The sequence below is a fragment of the Salvelinus sp. IW2-2015 genome, linkage group LG15 (genome assembly GCF_002910315.2).
Source record: "Salvelinus sp. IW2-2015 linkage group LG15, ASM291031v2, whole genome shotgun sequence".
NCBI lineage: Eukaryota > Metazoa > Chordata > Actinopteri > Salmoniformes > Salmonidae > Salvelinus > Salvelinus sp. IW2-2015.
This window is the reverse complement of record NC_036855.1, coordinates 21,960,610-21,981,752: the sequence shown is the minus strand read 5'-3', so window position 1 is coordinate 21,981,752 and position 21,143 is coordinate 21,960,610. Positions and strand designations below refer to the sequence as shown.

The 21,143-nt window shown below is 39.9% G+C and overlaps 1 long non-coding RNA gene and 1 pseudogene across 1 annotated transcript; both read right to left on the bottom strand.

The window, feature by feature from the left end:
* Positions 1-10,011: 10,011 nt before the first annotated feature.
* On the bottom strand, positions 10,012-11,454 carry LOC111974030 (aspartate aminotransferase, cytoplasmic-like; annotated as a pseudogene).
* Positions 11,455-11,462: 8 nt separating this feature from the next.
* Positions 11,463-12,528, bottom strand: LOC111975166 (uncharacterized). Its single transcript, XR_002878770.1, has 3 exons — positions 12,284-12,528; positions 11,812-11,934; positions 11,463-11,668 (listed from the first exon to the last, which is right to left on the bottom strand). It is a non-coding gene; the product is annotated as an uncharacterized lncRNA (long non-coding RNA).
* Between the last annotated feature and the right edge of the window lie 8,615 nt (positions 12,529-21,143).

The following is a 21,143-nucleotide window of genomic DNA, read 5'->3' as shown; positions in this document are numbered from 1 at the left end:
CAAATCGAATAGCCTAACAATGAGGAAAAACGTAGTCGGCTTGAGGATAAATTCAGCCACTATTTTTTGTTGAACTTGGGATTTGTCTGTTTAATAGTCTACACAAATGGGCTGCAATACTCAAGGCTAAATTTAAATGAAATGAAATCCAACTTGAGAGACTCCTCTCCTGAAGTCCTCCTTTCTTGTGTGCAAATGTTTTCATCAAGGCCTTTAGGCCCAGGTTGCAGGCCCGGCTGTTTTCTACACTGAGTATTTCACCCAGACAGTCGTTCCTGAGACATTGTGCATTATATGTCAATAGCACTGCACACAATTTAAACTTTGTTTTGAATGACATCTTTCAGGATATACTGTACCAGAGATAAGGGTCTGTTGATATTGCAGTATTAACGAAATCGCAAACCACTTTTTTTGTTCAAGCCCTCAAGAATGATTGTCCGCTAAAGATGACCAGAATCCAGACGACATGTCCCTAGAGTTTCCTATAAAGTTATTCTCTTTCCGTAACGTGTTGAGGCTGGCAATTAAGGAGAATGAGAGGCTCAATTAAAGGTGTTGTAGAACTAGCATATTTGAAGCACCACTCCAGTCTGCCAAAGTTTCCCTGATGTTGCTATGGCAATTAAGCTGTTTTTTCCATCCCTGTATCTGTCGCTTCTGCAGAGAGATCGTTTTCTAACTACCTAAGAAGCATTAGGCTCTCAGTCTGATATACAGTTGAAGTTGGAAGTTTACACCTTAGCCAAATACATTTAAACTCAGTTTTCACAATTCCTGACATTTAATCAAAGTAAAAAATTCCCTGTCTTAGGTCAGTTAGGATCACCACTTTATTTTAAGAATGTGAAATGTCAGAATAATAGTAGAGAGAATTATTTATTTCAGCTTTTACTTCTTTCATCACATTCCCAGTGGGTCAGAAGTTTACATACACTCAATTAGTATTTGGTAGCATTGCCTTTAAATTGTTTAACTTAGGTCAGACGTTTTGGGTAGCCTTCCACAAGCTTCCCACAATAAGTTGGGTGAATTTTGGCCCATTCCTCCTGACAAAGCTGGTCTAACTCAGCCAGGTTTGTAGGCCTCCTTGCTCGCACACGCTTTTTCAGTTCTGCCCACACATTTTTTATAGGATTGAGGTCAGGGCTTTGTGATGGCCACTCCAATACCTTGACTTTGTTGTCCTTAAGCCATTTTGCCACAACTTTGGAAGTATGCTTGGGGTCATTGTCCATTTGGAAGACCCATTTGCGACCAAGCTTTAACTTCCTGGCTGATGTCTTGAGATGTTGCTTCAATATATCCACATAATTTTCCTTGCTATTGATGCCATTTATTTTGTGAAGCGCACCAGTCCCTCCTGCAGCAAAGCACCCCCACAACGTGATGCTGCCACCCCCGTGCTTCACGGTTGGGATGGTGTTCTTCGGCTTGCAAGCCTCCCCCTTTTCCCTCCAAACATAACGATGGTCATTATGCCCAAACAGTTATATTTTTGTTTCATCAGACCAGAGGACATTTCTCCAAAAAGTACGATCTTTGTCCCCATGTGCAGTTGCAAACTGTAGTCTGGGTTTTTTATGGCTGTTTTGGAGCAGTGGCTTCTTCCTTGCTGAGCGGCCTTTCAGGTTATGTCGATATAGGACTCGTTTTACTGTGGATATAGATAGCTTCGTACCGGTTTCCTCCAGCAAAAGACCTTGTGAAGATGCTGTTGTTCTGGGATTGATTTGCACTTTTCACACCAAAGTACGTTCATCTCTAGGAGACAGAACGCGTCTCCTTCCTGAGCGGTATGACGGCTGCGTGGTCCCATGGTATATACTTGCGTACTATTGTTTATACAGATGAACGTGGTACCTTCAGGCGTTTGGAAATTGCTCCCAAGGATGACCAGACTTGTGGAGGTCTACAATCTTGGCTGATTTCTTTTGATTTTCCCATGATATCAAGCCAAGAGGCACTGAGTTTGAAGGTAGGCCTTGAAATACATCCACAGGCACCTCCAATTGACTCAAATGATGTCAATTAGCCTATCAGAAGCTTCTAAAGCCATGACATAATTTTCTGGAATTTTCCAAGATGTTTAAAGGCACAGTCAACTTTGTGTATGTCAACTTCTGACCTACTGGAATTGTGATACAGTGAATTGTAAGTGAAATAATCTGTCTATAAACAATTGTTGGAAACATTACTTGTGTCATGCACAACGTAGATGTCCTAACTGACTTGCCAAAACTATAGTTTGTTAACAAGAAATTTGTGGAGTGGTTGAAAACAAGTTTTAATGACTCCAACCTAAGTGTATGTAAACTTCCGACTTCAACTGTATGCGCTTTTGAACACCTGAGTAAGCTCCACTCATTGCACTTTCGCCTTCATAGCCTTGACCACGGCATTTGTTCACCGATATCCCTTTATACTTTCAATCAGTTGAATTTATTATTTTTCAAGGCATGAGGCCCTTTTTCAGTCACATTCCCTAAGCCCAAGAAACAATTAACTTATTTGTAAGAAATTGTAATAGATACTGGAAACTTGTTTTAACAACTTCTCAACACAAGCTATACTTGACACAACATGCACCCATCCCCCTCTTTACCCCCACACTTCGTACCCTTAATGATAATAACCACAGACCCACACACACTCCCCTCCCCCATGAACAGGCCCCTGCTAAAARAAAACGCACACGCATTCTGCTCAAGGTTGAGACTCTAAGACAAAGAACTATGTTAAGAGCCAATGGAACGTCGACATCAGGCCCGAACAGGACTACCCACYACCCAGATCGACCAATCAGAAGGCCAGACTACCAGATTCAACCTACGTCATTTACTGCATATATAATCTGCACAATATGTTTAGGGSRCTCTTTTCCGACYATTCCWTACGAGTCAGACAGAACGGGGCCGTGCAGCACGATTTGCCAGATATCTTTACATTGAATAAACTGTCTTACTAAATACCGATCCACCCTGTCCAGTGTCTTGACTTGGTCTCATTTCTCTAGTAACGAATCATCAACATAGTACATTTCGAAATTAAAAAAGGTTAATTAATTAATTTTTAGAGGGTTATTGTCAAAATGATTTATATATATATAAAAAAATATAGACATCGTGACAGGCGCATGGGACCCCAGAGCTTGTGAATCCCCCCTCCTTGCGCCCGGTATGCTAGTGGCCTAAAGCTTCGATCACACCAATCGAAAAACGCTTGGAACACACCGCTTCGAACACAACGACAGAGTATCAGCGCAAAATAGTATGCAGCATTATCTGGATATGCAACAAAAGTTCAACTTTCACCTTCTGTTACCAGATAAATCCACACCCAACGCATTGCAACTGCCTCTGCAACGCAATGCTGCAAAGCAAACGCAGCGTTTCATTGGAAATGAATGTAATTCTGGTGTACCAAAATGCAAAAAGCTGTCGGTGTGTTCGAAGTGTTACCTTATGCAGGTGCGTAGCAAGATATGTGGGTCTGGCTCCTTTGCGCGCACTGAATACATTTAATTCATCCCCAAAACACACCCATTGGGTGGCCGACAGAATTGATCAAGGAGTTTTCATTCAATTCATTTTTCTGTTAATTTATCTATTTAAATACTGAGTATTTGAATTTGATCGGCACAATTCTAGAATGTTGGCTATGGAGAATGCGTTCAGAATACGGATATCAATGAATGATAGCCATCAAAACATTTGAATATTTGTCTCCATTTCAGAACCCATGGGTAGATTTAAAACACTCTGATATTACACATGATTTATGTTTAGGGAAGTATTCATAAATCTTACCTATATGGAAACATAGGGTTGGGACCCATGAAAGAACAAATCAGTGGTTTGATTCATTCTGAAAATTGCCCCTTTCAGTTCTTCAACCCATGGTAAAGTTGGAAGATAAGTGTACAATTAGAATCAAGTATTTCACCATCCATGTTCAAACTGTAGGCTAATAACGGTTTGATCTGCAATCTTTAATTAATTAATTAGCCTTCATATCCAATTTTTTTAAACATTAAATATTATCCACTATTACTAGTGAGAGCAACAACCACACGGACGTGACATAATTTACAGAAGAAGCAAAAGACGGTAGACAAAATATTGTAATGGAATAGAATTATACACAATGTAGGGTGAAGGGACTGAAGGGAATTAACACTAATTTGGTGGTTAAATATGTGTGGTTATTTCTTATGTTCACTACTGATAGTGGCTAATATTTAACACAATAGGCTACAAATAGGATACAGAGAAAGGCTGGTCATATCCAGTGGCAAGAAAAAGTATTTGAACCCTTTGGAAATGCCTTGATTTCTGCATAAATTGGTCATAAAATTTGATCTGATCTTCATCTAGGTCACAACAATAGACAAATACAGTCTGCTTAAACTAATAACACACAAACAATTATACGTTTTCATGTCTTTATTGAACACCCCGTGTAAACATTCACAGGGCAGGGTGGAAAAAGCATGTTAACCCTTGGATTTAATTATTTATTTATTTATTTTCTGTAGTTGCGGATCAGACCTGCACAACGGTCGGGAGGAATTTTGGACCCTTCCTCTTTACAAAACTGTTTCAATTCAGCAATATTCTTGGGATGTCTGGTGTGAACTGCTCTCTTGAGGTCATACCACAGCATCTCAATCGGGTTGAGGTCAGGACTCTGACTGGGCCACTCCAGAAGGTGTATTTTCTTCTGTTGAAGCCATTCTGTTGTTGATTTACTTCTGTGTTTTGGGTCGTTGTCCTGTTGCATCACCTAACTTCTCTTGAGCTTCAATTGGCGGGCAGATAGCCTAACATTCTCCTGCAAAATGTATTGATAAACTTGGGAATTCATTTTTCCGTTGATGATTGCAAGCTGTCCAGGCCCCGAGGCAGCAAAGCAGCCCAAACCATAATGCTCCCTTCACCATACTTTACAGTTGGGATGAGGTTTTGATGTTGGTGTGCTGTGCCTGTTTTCTCCACACATAGTGTTGTGTGTTCCTTCCAAACAATTCAACTGTAGTTTCATCTGTCCACAGAATATCTTGCTAGAAGCGCTGTGGACCATCCAGGTGCACTTCTGCAAACTTCGGACGTGCAGCAATGTTTTTTATGGACAGCAGTGGCTTCTTCCGTAGTGTCCTCCCATGAACACCATTCTTGTTTAGTGTTTTTTACGTATCGTAGTCTCGTCAACAGAGATGTTAGCATGTTCCAGAGATTTCTGTAAGTCTTTAGCTGACACTCTAGGATTCTTCTTAACCTCATTGAGCATTCTGCGCTGTGCTCTTGTAGTCATCTTTGCAGGACGGCCACTCCTAGGGAGAGTTGCAACAGTGCTGAACTTTCTCCATTTATAGACAATTTGTCTTACCATGGACTGATGAACATCAAGGCTTTTAGAGATACTTTTGTAACCCTTTCCAGCTTTATGCAAGTCAACAATTCTTAATCTTAAGTCTTCTGAGATCTCTTTTATTTGAGGTATGGTTCACACCAGGCAATGCTTCTTGTGAATAGCAACTCACATTTTGTGAGTGTTTTTTATAGGGCAAGGCAGCTCTAACCAGCTCTAACATCTCCAATCTCGTCTCATTGATTGGACACCAGGTTAGCGGACTCCTGACTCCAATGAGCTTTTGGAGAAGTCATTAGCCTAGGGGTTCACATACTTTTCCCAACCTACACTGTGAATGTTTAAATTGTGTATTCAATATAGACAAGAAAAACACGTCGTTGCCCTGTGATCACATTAACTAAACTGCAGTGTTTGGGTTGTATCTCCAAGTTTCATCCCTGCAAGCTAAAAGCCCATACAATTAAAATGTGGCATTACGTCACAGCATTTATACTTCACTGTGGCAAAGGGGCAAAACATATATTGTGTTATTTCTATCAAAAAAATATAATAATTCCACTTGGAAGTAAAATAATATCTTTCAACGTACTACAAACAATAGGCTACAGTATTTAATAAATTGGTAAATAAAATACAAAAAGGTTAATGTGATTGTGTAAAATCAAATAAATAAATTCATGGTTATGTTATCACTACAGTTAAAATAACGTAATAAATTATGAAAGCGTGAAACTACCCAATTGGGCAGTGTTCTGTGAGTGTTCAGCACAAACAACAGTTATTGCAGTCATGAGGATGAAGACTTCCACAAGTATTAAATGGCAGACCAATAGGCTAGACAGGCTAGATTTCGACTGGGAATTTGGCCAGGACAATCCCTCTACTCCCTCCATATAGCATGTGTCATAATAGTTGTATCTATAAGTCAGGACCTCTGTTTAACATCTCATCCAAAATATGAATGCTTGCCTTGACTACACAAGAGAACCATCTTACCATACTAGGGTATTAGGATCAACTTGGACCAGCAGCCTAGACGTAACATAGTAAATGTAAATCTGGGACACTCAAATTAGTTTGATGTTACGTTTGGTATGGTTATTAAGGTTAAGATTAAGGGAAGGGTTAGCTAACATGCTAGGTAGTTACAAAGTAGCTCAAAACTGGTAAGTAGTTGAAAAGTTGCTAAATGCTAAAGTTGTGCATGATGAGATTTGAACTCACAACCTTTGACTTGCTAGACATTTGTGTTTTACGCCCACCCATCCACCCTACTTTTGTTTCTGCCTTAAGTAACCATCTGTCTTAACCCTTTAAGCTAACCCTTCCCCTAACAACAAAGCCTAACCTTAACCCTTTAACCTAACTCCTAAACTTAATCTTAACCCTAACTCCTAGCCTAGCTTATGTTAGCCACCTAGCCAGAATTCATAACATACGTGACTCGTTTCAGGAAACTAGGTGTATGTCGCACGTCACTACTTCACAGGACAGCCATTTGAACGTAAACTTGTTTTTATATAAAAATGTATTATTTGGCAGAAATGCCTTCTGGAACATGTGAACTTTCATGTGCCTTAATAACAAACTTGTATGCCATCTGTAAATACAAATAAAATTGTTAAATTACGAGCCTACCCAGCTAACACAGTGGATCTGGGCCGATTCCATCTGAGAGTCGGGGCACTTGCCTGAGAGTCAGACTCAGACGACATCATGTGGCCCGAGTCTGGGCCGCCTTTGGCAGTATTACTTATGGATAGGATGCAGGGATTGAGTTCGGGCCAATTCCGGTGAGAGTTATCTGGCCCAAATGTATATATTACTTGGGGCTCGGGCCGATTCCAGTGTGAGTTATCTGGCCCAAATGTATTACTTAGGCTCGGGTCGATTGGGGCTACTCTCTGGCAGATGATTACACGGGCTGATTTATTTAATTAACATTTCATTATTTATTTTTCTATATTTTCTCATTGTTTCTGTGATCAAAAAATACAATTAACATTTAAATGAAATTCTTTAATTGTCCTGTGTAGTATTTTAGTATTTTGATACTTTGTGCAATTCAATTGATAAGCATTAAAACTTTGTGTATAAGCATGAAAAACTTTGTGGATGGAGCCTCCCGAGTGGCGCAGCGGTCTAAGACTGCAGTGCAAACTGCATTGCTACAGATGCTGGTTCGAGACCCGTGCCGGCCGTGACCAGGAGACCCATTAGGTGACGCACAATTGGCCCAGCGTCGTCCGAGTTAGGGGAGGGTTTGGCGGTCGGGATGTCCTTGTCCCATCGCGCTGTAGCGACTCCTGTGGTGGGCCAGGCGCATGCACACTGACACGGTCACCAGGTGTATGGTGTTTCCTCCGACAAAATGTTTTTTGTAGATGGGTATAATTTGTATGTATACAATGTATAACAGTAATATTTAAAATTACTAAAATCGGGTAATTTTGGATACATTTATTTAAATTTGCATCAGGCCGCTTCTGGAGGGATTCTGGTAAGATGTCAGCAAAGTGGGCTGAATTACGGTAGGCGGAAAGGGCCCAATGTTCTTGGGCCAATTCTGGGCAGTCAATCATTTTGATTCCGGGTTGAGTCCGACACCCAATTCCGGGACGATTCAATCAGTTCCGGCCCCCCGGAAGTGGGCCGCTTCTGGGCCGATTCCTCATTGCTAGCTGGGTAGTTTGTTTAGCCGTGATTGGCTGAGATAATGAGTGGGCTGGACATGCCGAGAAATGAGTTCTGATTGGTCGCTTTTGTCTATAACATGAGCTGGTCAGTATGTGAAAGTAATCCTTTCTAACACAGCTTTTTTGAAAGATATCACGTAGTGGAACTGTATAAGTGTTGCTCTCCACTTTCTGGAGGACTGAGTTTTGAAATCTTTGGAATGCACCATGGAATTAGACTACGATAGCTAAGGAGATGGAGAAAATTATTGCGTTTGATTGCAAATTATGCAGTTGGAGTCAAAAAGAGAACACACTGAAGTCTGTTGTATAAAACACCTGTCTCCGGATTACATCTTCAAACTAAGGGCAACCATGGCATCCGTGACAGAGAGGGCGAAGTGTCCATCCATGTATATGGGTAAGATAGCCTAACTAGCTACATTTTTCATATTAGACATTTCTAATTCTGTCAGAAAGTTGTTTTCATTTCTAGTTAAAGTGTACTGTTAGCTAGCTAGCTAATGTTAGCCGGCTGGTTCGCTAGCTAACATTACATGTATAATCTATGTAGTTATATTATTTGTATGTCAGAGCCATTTGCATTGCTAGTTATAGCCTAATGTTAGCTAGCTAACATTTAACCTGGTTGGTTAGCTACCTGCAGATTCATGCAGGGTAGTAACATTATGAGTTGGGATTATGGTTCATTATTTAGCTAGCTAGCTACATGTCTAAACAAAAGACTCCACTATGCAAGTAACCATTTCAATAGAATGTTCATGATGTCACTGCGACAACTGTCGATAGACGTAGCTAGTAAATACTCAGATTTCAGAGCACTCTAGTTTGAGTGTGCCAGAGCACAGAATAACTGACGAATTTACGAACACTCAACACCCGGTGAATATGCACGGTGTCCGAAAACGTTGGCAAAAAAGTGTAACTAAATTGTTGCCAGAAACACAGTAGCAGTCACCAACGCTCTGGATAATGTAAAAACAGCCTAACCAGCTCTGCTAGGGCGAGTAAAATGGTCAGAGTGATGTGTCTCTCATTTCTGTCTGGAAGTAGCTAGCAAGCTAACCAACATTAGCTAGTTAGCTTGGATGCTTGACTGCTGTTGTTAGGTCAGAACGCTCGGATCAACCCTACTCCGCGTCCAGCGAACGCTCCGAGAGCGAAATGCTCTGAATTTACCAATCCTTAAAGAGATGGGTGGGGATAAGGCTTTAGAGGGTGTGAATGATGCTGAATGGTTGTTGACAAAGAAGAGCTCTCCAGTAGGTGTACCAAAATATTCCCAGGGCCATTTTCTCAAAAGTGAGGTAATAAGTTTATCAACTTTCAAAGGATAATTACTTTTCCATTGTTCCTCAACAGTCATGTATGATATACTGTTTTCTAGCTCTGAGTCTCTACTTTTATCTAATGTAAAAAACTCAATTTCAAATTTTGCTATATAAGACCGAATATAGCCGGTCGGTCACATACAGTATCATACGTTTTACAAATTCGTAAGATATAATAAGAACTGTAATTCATAACATATCATATGAAATGGGTGATGGACATCCACAAATTAATACATTTCATACGAAATGTAACATATTACCATTACTAAATGGGATGTCTCGGATTTACATACAGAATAATACAAAATACTCTGAGACCAGGTTGAGACCAGAGGAAAGAGTGCTCCTTACTGGACCATCACACCACAACTACATGCCCACCGTATTTCTCCAGCTATGCAGATAATAATTCATATTCCCTATCTCTATTTGAAAGCTTGACATTACACTTTGTTTCAAATTATAACTAAACGCCATTTTCCTTATGCGTCCAGCACTCATTCGTTTGGTACTCTATGTGACATAAAGATGCTTCTTTCACAGGATTTAGTCAAGCTGAATAAGAGTTTTATAGAGGCTGTCACTATAATGTAATGAGGGCCCGGACTTCAGAAGACAGAGGTCAATGCAAGGTGGATGGACTCAGCTACGTAGTCTAGGTTACGGCTGTTGATAGCACTCACATTCAGACAGCCATTGGGAAGCAGGTAGATATGTCTACTATTTTCCATTAATTCCACTTGTTGGACTAAAGGAGACAGGGGAAGAGGTCATAATCGAAGATCAAAGAAAATACATTTTCAACAAGGAACATAGCACTTATTTTATTTTACATCATTTACTGGTACCAGGTAGTGTATTAGTACAAAAGAACTGGCAATTATTATATTGAGCATTGTGGACATGGACATAATACTGTATATTATGTCATTTATCAGACGCTTTTACAAAGCATGACTGCTCCAACTCAGCTCGGCTAAAAGGGGTTCAATTCAGTTCAGGAAAACTGTACAGCATCATTGATAATGGTATAATGAATATATTTGAGAATAAAGTGGATGAAAGCAAACTAGACATGGAAATTGTGTGAGAAAAGTGCTGACAGCAAAGTCTAGGTAGAGAATGCTGGTTCTTTAAAAGCAAAGAAACAAAAGCAACCTGTCTTGATGTTTTCAAATGCTCTTAGACTTTCGACCAATTCCACGATCAATGTAGACCGGAAGTTGCAATGCCTAAATGGAGTAGCTACATTGTTCTGTTTGAATTGGTCAAAAGATGACCATTTCTGAGCTGGACTAAGATGGTTTGCTCACCATTCAGCCAAGTGCAGCAGTACAGTCCACCATGCTGGATCAGGTGATCCCAGCTGCCAGGACATCCCAGAAGCCTGAGCTTCTCTCTCTGACCAGCATGCCTCTCTCCACCATGCTCTTCACTCCCTACTGCCTAGGACAGGGATTTACACAGAGGTCTATTTAGCTTATGATGAATGATTAGGCCTGGGACTGAACGGCTAGCAGTTTGGAGCTCTGCTTTAGGGCACAAAAGAGGTTCCCAACCCGCTCGCTTGCAGTAAGGACAAATTGAGGATGCCTACTATATAAGACAATGCATTTCCCTACAGAGATTAACTGTCAGTCTACTGTATGTCCTGTGATCTTGCAATCGTCACATTCGATGAAAGATACACTGAGAGGCAAGTGAACCATTGAAGTGACTCACCATTGAAGTGACCGTAAAGCCCAAAGCTGTAGGAGAAGGACAGAAGCTCCATCCCCAGAGAGGCACACTGATGCACTGGCCAGGAGTCTTATTCAAAGACCCCGTGGCATGGGCCCTGTGCAGGCAGAAGGAAGACAGCAAAAAACCTACTCCTCTGGGAGTGTAGAAGAGAGAAAGAAGAAGAGAGAAGAAGAGAGAGAGAGCACGAGGAGACTGAACAGGACTACTAGAACAACAACCTCAAAAGAATATAAAAAAAACATTGATAACAGCCATCATTACTAAAGACTGTAAAAACACACAAACGATTATGGAGCAGTACCCACCATAAGCTCTGTGAGGACTAAGTCTCCAGTGCTTCTGGGAGGTCTGAACCAGTAGGGCAGTGAGAAGAAGCAGACAGAACAATGACACTCTGCTCTGGAGCCATCTCCAGATCTGCCATCATTTTCTGCACACCCACACCCCTCTGCTCCATATCCCAATACCGGTACCAACGGACATCCTGGATGCCTGCTGCCTTAGCGATACCAGTCAAGGAGTCTGCAAAAAGGAACAGGATCACTTTACAGTTTCAGCACCAATACTGTCAGTAATACCAATACTATTCCTCTACCCTTTTGATTGTGCTTTTTTACTATGCACATGTTTCTTTTATGATAATAGTTTGCTAAGCCCCTACTTACCATCACAGGGGGAGGAAAGGTAGACTGGCACACACCAAACACCGCTCACATTGTACCAGTGCTTCAAGAGCTCAGCCCCCAGATGAACAGCCCCCAGTACAGCCCAGTCTGCACACACAACACCTACAGTATTATGAGCACAAGGGAGGTCGGTACAATCAATTCAGTCGCAGTCATTATTCATTATCCGATGCCACTTACAAGCTCATGTTGATTGGTTATATAAAAAGTAGTGTGTGGCTAGGGAAGGGGTGGCCAAATTGCAGAGGCTACTGTATGCTGCCGTTGAGCTTGTGATAGGCCTATCTGTGTGTCCAGGTGGCTGTTTGTGACTGATGGCTGGGTGCAGTGCTTGTTTAATTTGTTTTTCGGCTATAAATCAGCAAGCCATCTACAGTATGAGCAAACTGTGAGGATCACATGTGAGGTAAAGTTGATCCATGGAAGATATACAGTAGGCAGTCAACATTACCCAGTTCTCCACAATGGCATGGCAGTCCCTGCCCGAAGCCAATTCTGTTGCTCTCCTGGTGAATTCTGGAAGGCCAAAGGATGATGGATATTCTGGACAGAGAGAGGAGTCTGTACTGATCTGTTGCATAATTTTCCCAATGAGCGGGAGCACTGACTGAGGTCTGACCTTCCTCAACCTCACTGAGATTAAGCTGTAAAATAGTAATTTCACATGGAAATTAAATAATAAAACAAATATTATTTCATCAATACTAGTAATATTCTGGCATTTAGTATATTTGAAAATGAATCATTGGCAAACTCAGTCCGTGGTTCTTACTCAAAGCAACAACTTTCTAAGGGGGCTACTGTGCTGGCTGGCCCAGACAGTGACAACAAACGCTCATGTCTGAGATGCATTGAAGTCGGCCACCTGTTCACACGCAGCTCAACCTGACTCATCGCTTCCCACTAAATACACCTTGCTGAGATAAGTATTTTTCTTAACGTCAGACAACAGTTTGGTTTCAGGATTCGGTGCAGCAGTAGGAGTGTCAACGAATATGGAGAGAAAAGTAATTCCCTGCACTTGAACATTTCCAGTGGTAGGCTACCGCGCCACCATCAGTATTACAGGTTTGCTTCTTTGTATTTGTATCATCCTCTTCTGACTCAGCACACAGCATGCTCCCAAGCCTTTGTTTATGGCTGTTGCTTAGCTGCACAACATGCAAGTTAGTTACTCTGTATCTTGGCAACGTCTGTGATGACTGCTTTCTTCAGACTAGCTTCTTTCTACTTCAGGCAATGATTTCAAGCCGCCATGACCTCTGCACAGAAGCTACACCCAGTAAGCAAAATGACATTGAAAATATGAATTTGAGATGTATTTTCCAGACATTCATTAAAGGTTCTGAATGAAAGGTGAACATATGTATTTTCCTGACGTTTAAAATAAGTATTTTCCCGAAATACTGAAATCAGGTTCCTTTTCGGTTCTGAATTAAAGTTGAAAAGACACTATTTACAGACATTGACAAGATGTCTTTTTTGGTCAATAATTTCCAAATAATGGCCAAATTTCTCAATGAAGTAAGCATTATATGACAATAATAATTTGTAAATCCATTTAATATAGGAAAGGGGAGCCAACTGAAGATTGGAGCAATAATACATAATCCATGTTGCAATCTTTAAAACAGCATGAATTTCAAAGTAGTCAAACATGATATCTAAGAAGCCCTCATCCTTCACAGTACAACACCCGTTCTGCCAGTCACATTCTGTTAAAGGTCCCCAAGGCACACACATCCATAGGTTGCTTGTCTTTTCAGTTTGCTGCAGCTAGTGACTGGAACGAGCTGCAACAAACACTCAAACTGGACAGTTTATCTCAATCTCTTCATTCAAAGACTCAATCATGGACACTCTTACTGACAGTTGTGGCTGCTTTGTGTGATGCATTGTTGTGTCTACCTTCTTGCCCTTTGTGCTGTTGTCTGTGCCCAATAATGTTTGTACCATGTTTTGTGCTGCTACCATGTTGTGTTGCTACCATATTGTTGTTATGTTGTGTTGCTACCATGCTGTGTTGTCATGTGTTGCTGCCTTGCTATGTTGTTGTCTTTGGTCTCTCTTTATATAGTGTGTTTTGTCCAATATTTATATTTTATAAAAATATATATTTTTAATCCCAGCCCCTGTCCCTGCATGCTAGCTTGCCTTTTGGTAGGCCGTCATTGTAAATAAGAATTTGTTCTTAACTGACTTGCCTAGTTAAATAAAGGTTAAATAAACATCCTCAATAACGATTGCAGAAATATTTTTTTCTTGCCATGACTGTGATATGTTGTTTATCTATCTTAGCACTGACTGTGTGTCGCTCTGGATAAGAGTGTCTGCTGAATGACCAAAATTTAAATGTTAAACGAACACTTGTAAAGTGATGCTGGGTATTATTCGAATGAGCTCCGTCCCCAAATAAGACCAAAATCTGAACCAAACATAGACGCCTATGATTGGTTTGAAATCAAGACTGTCCCTAAAAAAGACGTCCAAAAGACATCGGCGTCGGTCCATGCTTAGTGGGATGCATCTACACAGAGCTGCAATTTTCCAGGAAGTGCGACAGAACAGGTAAACGTGGCATTTACTTTACTGTAATACAAGTGTGTAATTTTTACTTTAAGGCTATATAATAAATAGGCCTACTAAATGACATATTTGTGAAGGACTATTCATAATATGGTCGGTCCCGTGTGGCTCAGTTGGTAGAGCATGGCACTTGCAACGCCAGGGTTGTGGGTTCATTCCCCACGGGGGGACCAGGATGAATATGTATGAACTTTCCAATTTGTAAGTCGCTCTGGATAAGAGCGTCTGCTAAATGACTTAAATGTAAATATGTATGTATCCTACCTACCTGTTGTGACCCAATGGAGAGGGTTCCCACTTCATCTGCAACTAGGCATTTATATCAACATTTATATTAACAATTTGGACTTTTAAGAACAGTAGCGTGGTGTCCTTGATCAACCTAACCTAAACTATTTGGTTTCACCAAAAAAGTGTCATGAAAAGAGTGCCTTTTGCATTAAGTAGAAATTGCCAATATTGTATTTTAAAAGCCTGTTATATTAAATTAAGTGCCCTTTAAAATAGACCACAGGGAGAATTCAATCAATCAGATTTTTAAAAAAGTGATAATGCCCTTGAAGCTGGTGTTTGGAGGATATATTGGCAGGTATTGTGCCAATATATCCTCCAAACACCAGCTTCAAGGGCATTATCACTTTTATACAACGGGTTACCGACATAATCAAATAATGGACATGTTTTCATTAAAAACTTTATTTAGAATAATTTATTCATATTTCATCCTTCCACAAGATATAGTTCCAACACAAATCTAAGGTTGCCACCTAAACCAGCTTGTCATTCGTTCTATTGGTTTGGTTGCCAGAGATGCGACCCAGTCGCTCAGTTTTTTAGTTCTGTATCTATCGACGTGACCGTTCTAAATGTTCCATTGCCATACTGGCTGGCAATATTCTTATTCCTTGCTTGCTAGCTAGCCAACTATGGCTAACTTACAGTCACGTCAAATGTAAAAAAGAATAACAACAGTAGCTTGTTCTCTAGTGACGTTTATTTGGATACATCCATGCTAATGAGGCGCGATTTCGACTGGCATAGAAAATGTGCTCTCTCGTGGAATAGACACCAGCTGGAATGTGCTTTTAACCAATCAGAATTCAAGATTAAACCCACCCGTTATGTAAATATGAACAACGACTTGCTTAAGTGTCCCTCCATGCACCCTCTGTGACTTTTCACCATCATTGTACAGCCCTGGTTATTTGGTTGCTTTGACAAAGTAATTTCATCCTTGTTATGTGATCTGAGCTCTCGTTTTAATATGGGGAAAGTATTCCTTGTAAATATTTTTTTCAAAAGAAACATTGAAATCTAATAGTGAAATCATATTGTACAAGCAGGTGAGCTGGTTCTACTGTTTTTGCCAATTTTTCTGGTGTTTTGTTATGGAAAACTGAGTGGGTCGAGCATAAAACTTCAACCCTGTTACCCATAGACAGGCTAGAATAATTTTTTTACTTTTCTTTTTTTTGTGAAGCATGTATTCAATTTCGATGCCCTGTTGCACACAACAAGCTTGCGTTCCCCCTGTCACAAGTAGATTTATGGCTGATTTCACATGAAATTGTCAACCCTGTTACTTTATTTGGCACTTAAAGGGCACTTACAATAGTATTTTTTTTGTTTAAAGGGGCAATCTGCAGTGGCTACATCCATTGTTGGACTAAATTAATGATATACTGTATATGTACCACCCATTGATTCTTGAAGAATATAACTTATAAAAGCTTAATGAACTGTCATACCCCATCAGAACCCAATATATAAGCTTGTTTCACTCCAATGTTTGTAAAGAAAATAAATATAAACAAACACTGAATAGCATTAAAACAAGGTTGAAACTACACTTTTGATAAGTAGCATGGATGGTCAGTCCTCTGTCTATGAATTTGAAAGTGTTTACATTTCTCCATTCCCATCCCTAAGCTTTTTAGCGAAACAGTGGCAGGGAGACATTGTTCTTGTTTCAACTGCTGGTTGCCATCTCAAGAGTTTAACCTCATGAGATGGGACATGTGTTTTTATGAAGTTGAACAGGTGGTCCTTATGACAGAATGTTAAAATTAGGTGAAAACTTTTTTTGTCCAAGTTACACTTCTCAAAAGGCACAGAATTGGTGGAATGACCCCTAATCGTAATCTCTAGGAACAATACTTGCAATAGGTTGGGTTGAATATGTCCCTCGCTATAAAATAAGCTTTAAAAACACGGTTTTATCCAGGATCTTCCATGTTCCGGTTTTTATTCACATGTTTTTAACGCTTATTTGATAGCCAGGGACACATTCAACCCGACGTATCGTAAATATTGTTCCTAGAGATTATGGATATGTGTTTGTTGATGGGAAACACTTTTTGGGTGAAACGGAATAGTTTAGGTTTGGTTGATCAAGGACACCAGGCTACGTTTCTTTCCTCAACTAGGCATCAGTAAACAGCAAAAGTCAAAGTCAAAATTGTTAATATAAATATTAATTTAAATGCCTAGTTGTGGACAAAGTTACACTGGGTTCCCCAACTGGCAGCCAGCGGGTGATTTTATTTGGTCCCCTACGTTTTCTGAGCAAAATAAATAAATATATATATATCGTTTTTTATTTTTTATTGTGGGACATAAAAGATTGTAAAAATACCAGCAAATCAGCCCAAGTGATTTTAATTTGGGAAATCTCTTCCAAAGTATTCCCACACATTATAGAAAGATACTGTACATTCGGAAAGTATTCAGACCCCATGACTTTTCCAAATTTTGTTACAGCCTTATTCTAAAATTGATTAAATTATTTATACGATCTACACACAATACCTCATAATGACAAAGCAAAAACAGGTGCATCCCGCTACCGGGATCGATATGACAGCAGCCAGTGAACGTGCAGGGCGCCATTTTCAAAACATCAAAAATCTCATAATTAAAATTCCTCAAACATGCATGTATCTCATACCATTTTAAAGCTATTCTTGTTGTTAATCCCACCACAGTGTCCGATTTCAAATATGCTTTACAGCAAAAGCACCACAAACGATTATGTTAGGTCACCACATATAGCCACAGAAAAAAACTGCCATTTCTTTTTCCAGTGAAAGTGAGGAGTTTCAAAAAGCACAAATAGAGATAAAATGAATCACTAACCTTTGATAATCTTCATCAGATGACACTAATAGGACTTCATGTTACACAATACATGTATGTTTTGTTTGATAAAGTTCATATTTATCAAAATATGAGTTTACATTGGCGCGTTACATTCATTAGTTCCAAAAACATCCAGTGATTTTGCATAGCCACATCATTTAACAGAAATACTCATCATAAATGTAGATGATAATACAAGTTATACACATGGAATTATAGATATACCTCTCCTTAATGCAACCGCTGTGTCTGATTTAAAAAAAACTTTACGGAATAAGCCAGCCATGCAATAATCTGAGACYGCGCTCAGAAYAATTWGTCACAATTAGCCGRCATGTTGACGTCAACATAAACAAGAAATTACATGATAAATATTCCCTTACCTTTGATGATCTACATCAGAAAGCACTCCAGGAATCCCAGGTCCACAATAAATGTTTGTTTTGTTCGATAATGTCCGTTATTTATGTCCAAATACCTTCTTTTGTTAGCGCGTTTGGTATACATATCCAAAAGCTGATTCTGGTCAGCGTTACATTGGACAAAAACTTCAAAAAGTTATATTACAGGTCGAAGAAACATTTCAAACTAAGTACAGAATCAATCATTAGGATGTTTTTAACATATAGCTTCAATAAAGTTCCAACCGGAGTATTCCTTCTTGTCTTCATGAGAAATGGAACGCAAGTGGGTACCATGAGGAATAAGCGTGATCAGAAAATGGCTGACTGCCAGACACCTGAAAGATTCTGCTATCATTCACTCCCACAACACCATAGAAGTCTCATTATAATTTATATTGATGGTTGACATCTAGTGGAACCCCTAGGCAGTGCAACATCATTAATATCTCAAGAGGATTTCATTGGGGACTCTGGTGAATACATACAAAGCTCAGATTTCTCACTTCCTGTTTTGATTTCTCCTCAGGATTTTGCTTGCCATATGAGTTCTGTTATACTCACAGACATCATTCAAACAGTTTTAGAAACTTTAGAGTGTTTTCTATCCAATAGTAATAATAATATGCATATATTAGCAACTGAGACTGAGGAGCATGCCGTTTACTTTGGGCAACTTATTCATCCAAGCTACTCAATACTGCCCCCCAGCCATAAGAAGTTAACATTTTGGAAAATGTATGAAAAATAGAAAACAGAAATACCTTATTTACATAAGTATTCAAACCCTTTGCTATGAGTGTCACGTCCTGACCTTAGAGAGCCTTTTTATGTCTCTATTTGGTTTGGTCAGGGTGTGATTTGGGGTGGGCATTCTATGTTTTGTTTTTCTATGATTTTGTATTTCTATGTTTGGGCCGGGTATGGTTCTCAATCAGGGACAGCTGTCTATCGTTGTCTCTGATTGGGAACCATACTTAGGTAGCCCTTTTCCCTCCTTTCAGTGTGGGAAGTTGTCTTTGTTTGTGGCACTATAGCCTTAAGCTTCACGGTTGTTTTGTATTGTTTGTTTTTGTCGGCGTCATCCTAAATAAAAGGCATATGTACGCTCACCACGCTGCGCTTTGGTCCAGTTCTTCCTTTAACGGCCGTGACAATGAGACTCGAATTTGAGCTCATGTGCATCCTGTTTCCATTGATCATCATTGAGATGTTTCTACAACTTGATTGGAGTACACCTGAAAACCATTTTTTTTATGTTTTAGATACCATTCCACCTATTCTTCTCCAGTCATCAGAACGAGCCCGTTCTCCCCAAATGTGTTGTAGCGTCATACCCAAGAAGACTCGAGGCTGTAATCGCTGTCAAAGGTGCTTCAACAAAGTACTGTGTATAGGATCTGAATACTTATGTAAATGTGATATATTCATTTTTTATTTTTAATACATTTGCAAAAACCTGTTTTTGCTTTGTCATTATGGGGTATTGTGTGTAGATTGATGAGGGAAAAAAACTATTTCATCAATTTTAGAATAAGGCTGTAACGTAACAAAATGTGGGAAAAGTCAAGGGTTCTGAATACTTTCTGAGTGTAATATTAGGGAAACATTCCTAATATTGATTTGCACCTGCTTTTGCTCTCAGACCAACCTCAATTCATCGGGGCATGGACTCTACAAGGTGTCGAAAGTGTTCCACAGGGATGCTGGCCTATGTTGACTCGAATGCTTCCCACACTTGTGTCAAGATGCCTGGATGTCCTTTGGGTGGTGCACCATTCTTGATACACATGGGAAACTGTTGAGCATGAAAAACCCAGCAGCATTGCAGTTCTTGATACACTCAAACTGGTGCGCTTGGCTCCTACTACCCCACCGCGTTCAAAGGCACTTAAATATGTTGTCTTGCCCATTCACCCTCTGAATGGAACACAGACACAATCCGTATCTCAATTGTCTCAAGGCTTGAAAATATTTGTTTCACCTGAGACGGAAGAGGAAGCGAAACATCTCACTCACTCCATTTTTTGGTTCATATACAGTCATTGAACTAAGCAGTCCAGACTCTGCTAATGCATTGGTGCCTATGGGAGAGCCACCCCATAAGCAGACCGGAACCGTGACCAATTTCCCCCGATTTACAGGGACAGTCCCTGATTTTGGTTGCCTGTCCCCAGTTAGAGCTGTGCCCGGAAATGTCCCCGATTAGCACTCAGAAAGAAAAATGCCTCTCTGTAGTTAAATTTAGTATAATATTTCAAAATTCAAATGCTGAATACAATCAAATTTGAAAATGTTGTATGTCCCTGTACCAAACACGTTTGCTCCCGTGGCTTCACTGCAGACCTTAAATGAGAATGTTCAGGCAAACGTTTGATTTATACATTGTACCCACTGCATTAACCATGCCCTTGGCCATAGAGTGTTGCATCCAGCATAGGCTACCCAACTTTAAAATGACTAGATAAGCAAAGAGGGCTAATCCATGTATGTGTTATAATTACTAAAAAGTATTTGCAAGGACTATAGCAAAAATCTGTTAAAATTTTCCATTCCTTTTTTTTCCCGCACACATTTCTCACTGCACAAGTGTGAACATTGTGCCCATCACCACAAAGCAAGTAAAAAGCTTATATCGGTGGTCACTTACAACATTTAAGGCAGATTGTTCAGACTCAGCTGTTACACTAGGTGGCACTGCATGTTTAGGTTAATAGTTGCTCTCCATTTGCAGAAGGTATACTTACTTGAGCCCCTGATTCTTGTTAGAGCCCTTATTCACTGAATATAACAAATGTGCACACTTTTGATATTGGTGGGCAATGTGAATGATGAAACTCATGTTTGTTCTCTCTTAACAATTGACCTAATTTAATTTTCTTCTGATGCCAATAAAGTCACAAGATCCCATTGCATATTTGTACCCATTTTTGATTAGAGAACATAATTCATTGGTCATCTAGTACGCATCACTGTTGTAATTATGAGATGGCCTCTTGAATACTCCCCCTGACCTACTGTTTGACTGCATTCCACTGTGTGAATACATTCTTGTTTGTGTGTTATGCAAGCTAATAGTTGTAGAGAAGCTGCCTGTCCTTTAGGTTTATCAGATAGGCATCCCTTTCTGTACAGAATGACTATCTGGTAAGTGTCTGATGATTGATTTCATCAGTGGTTATGTGA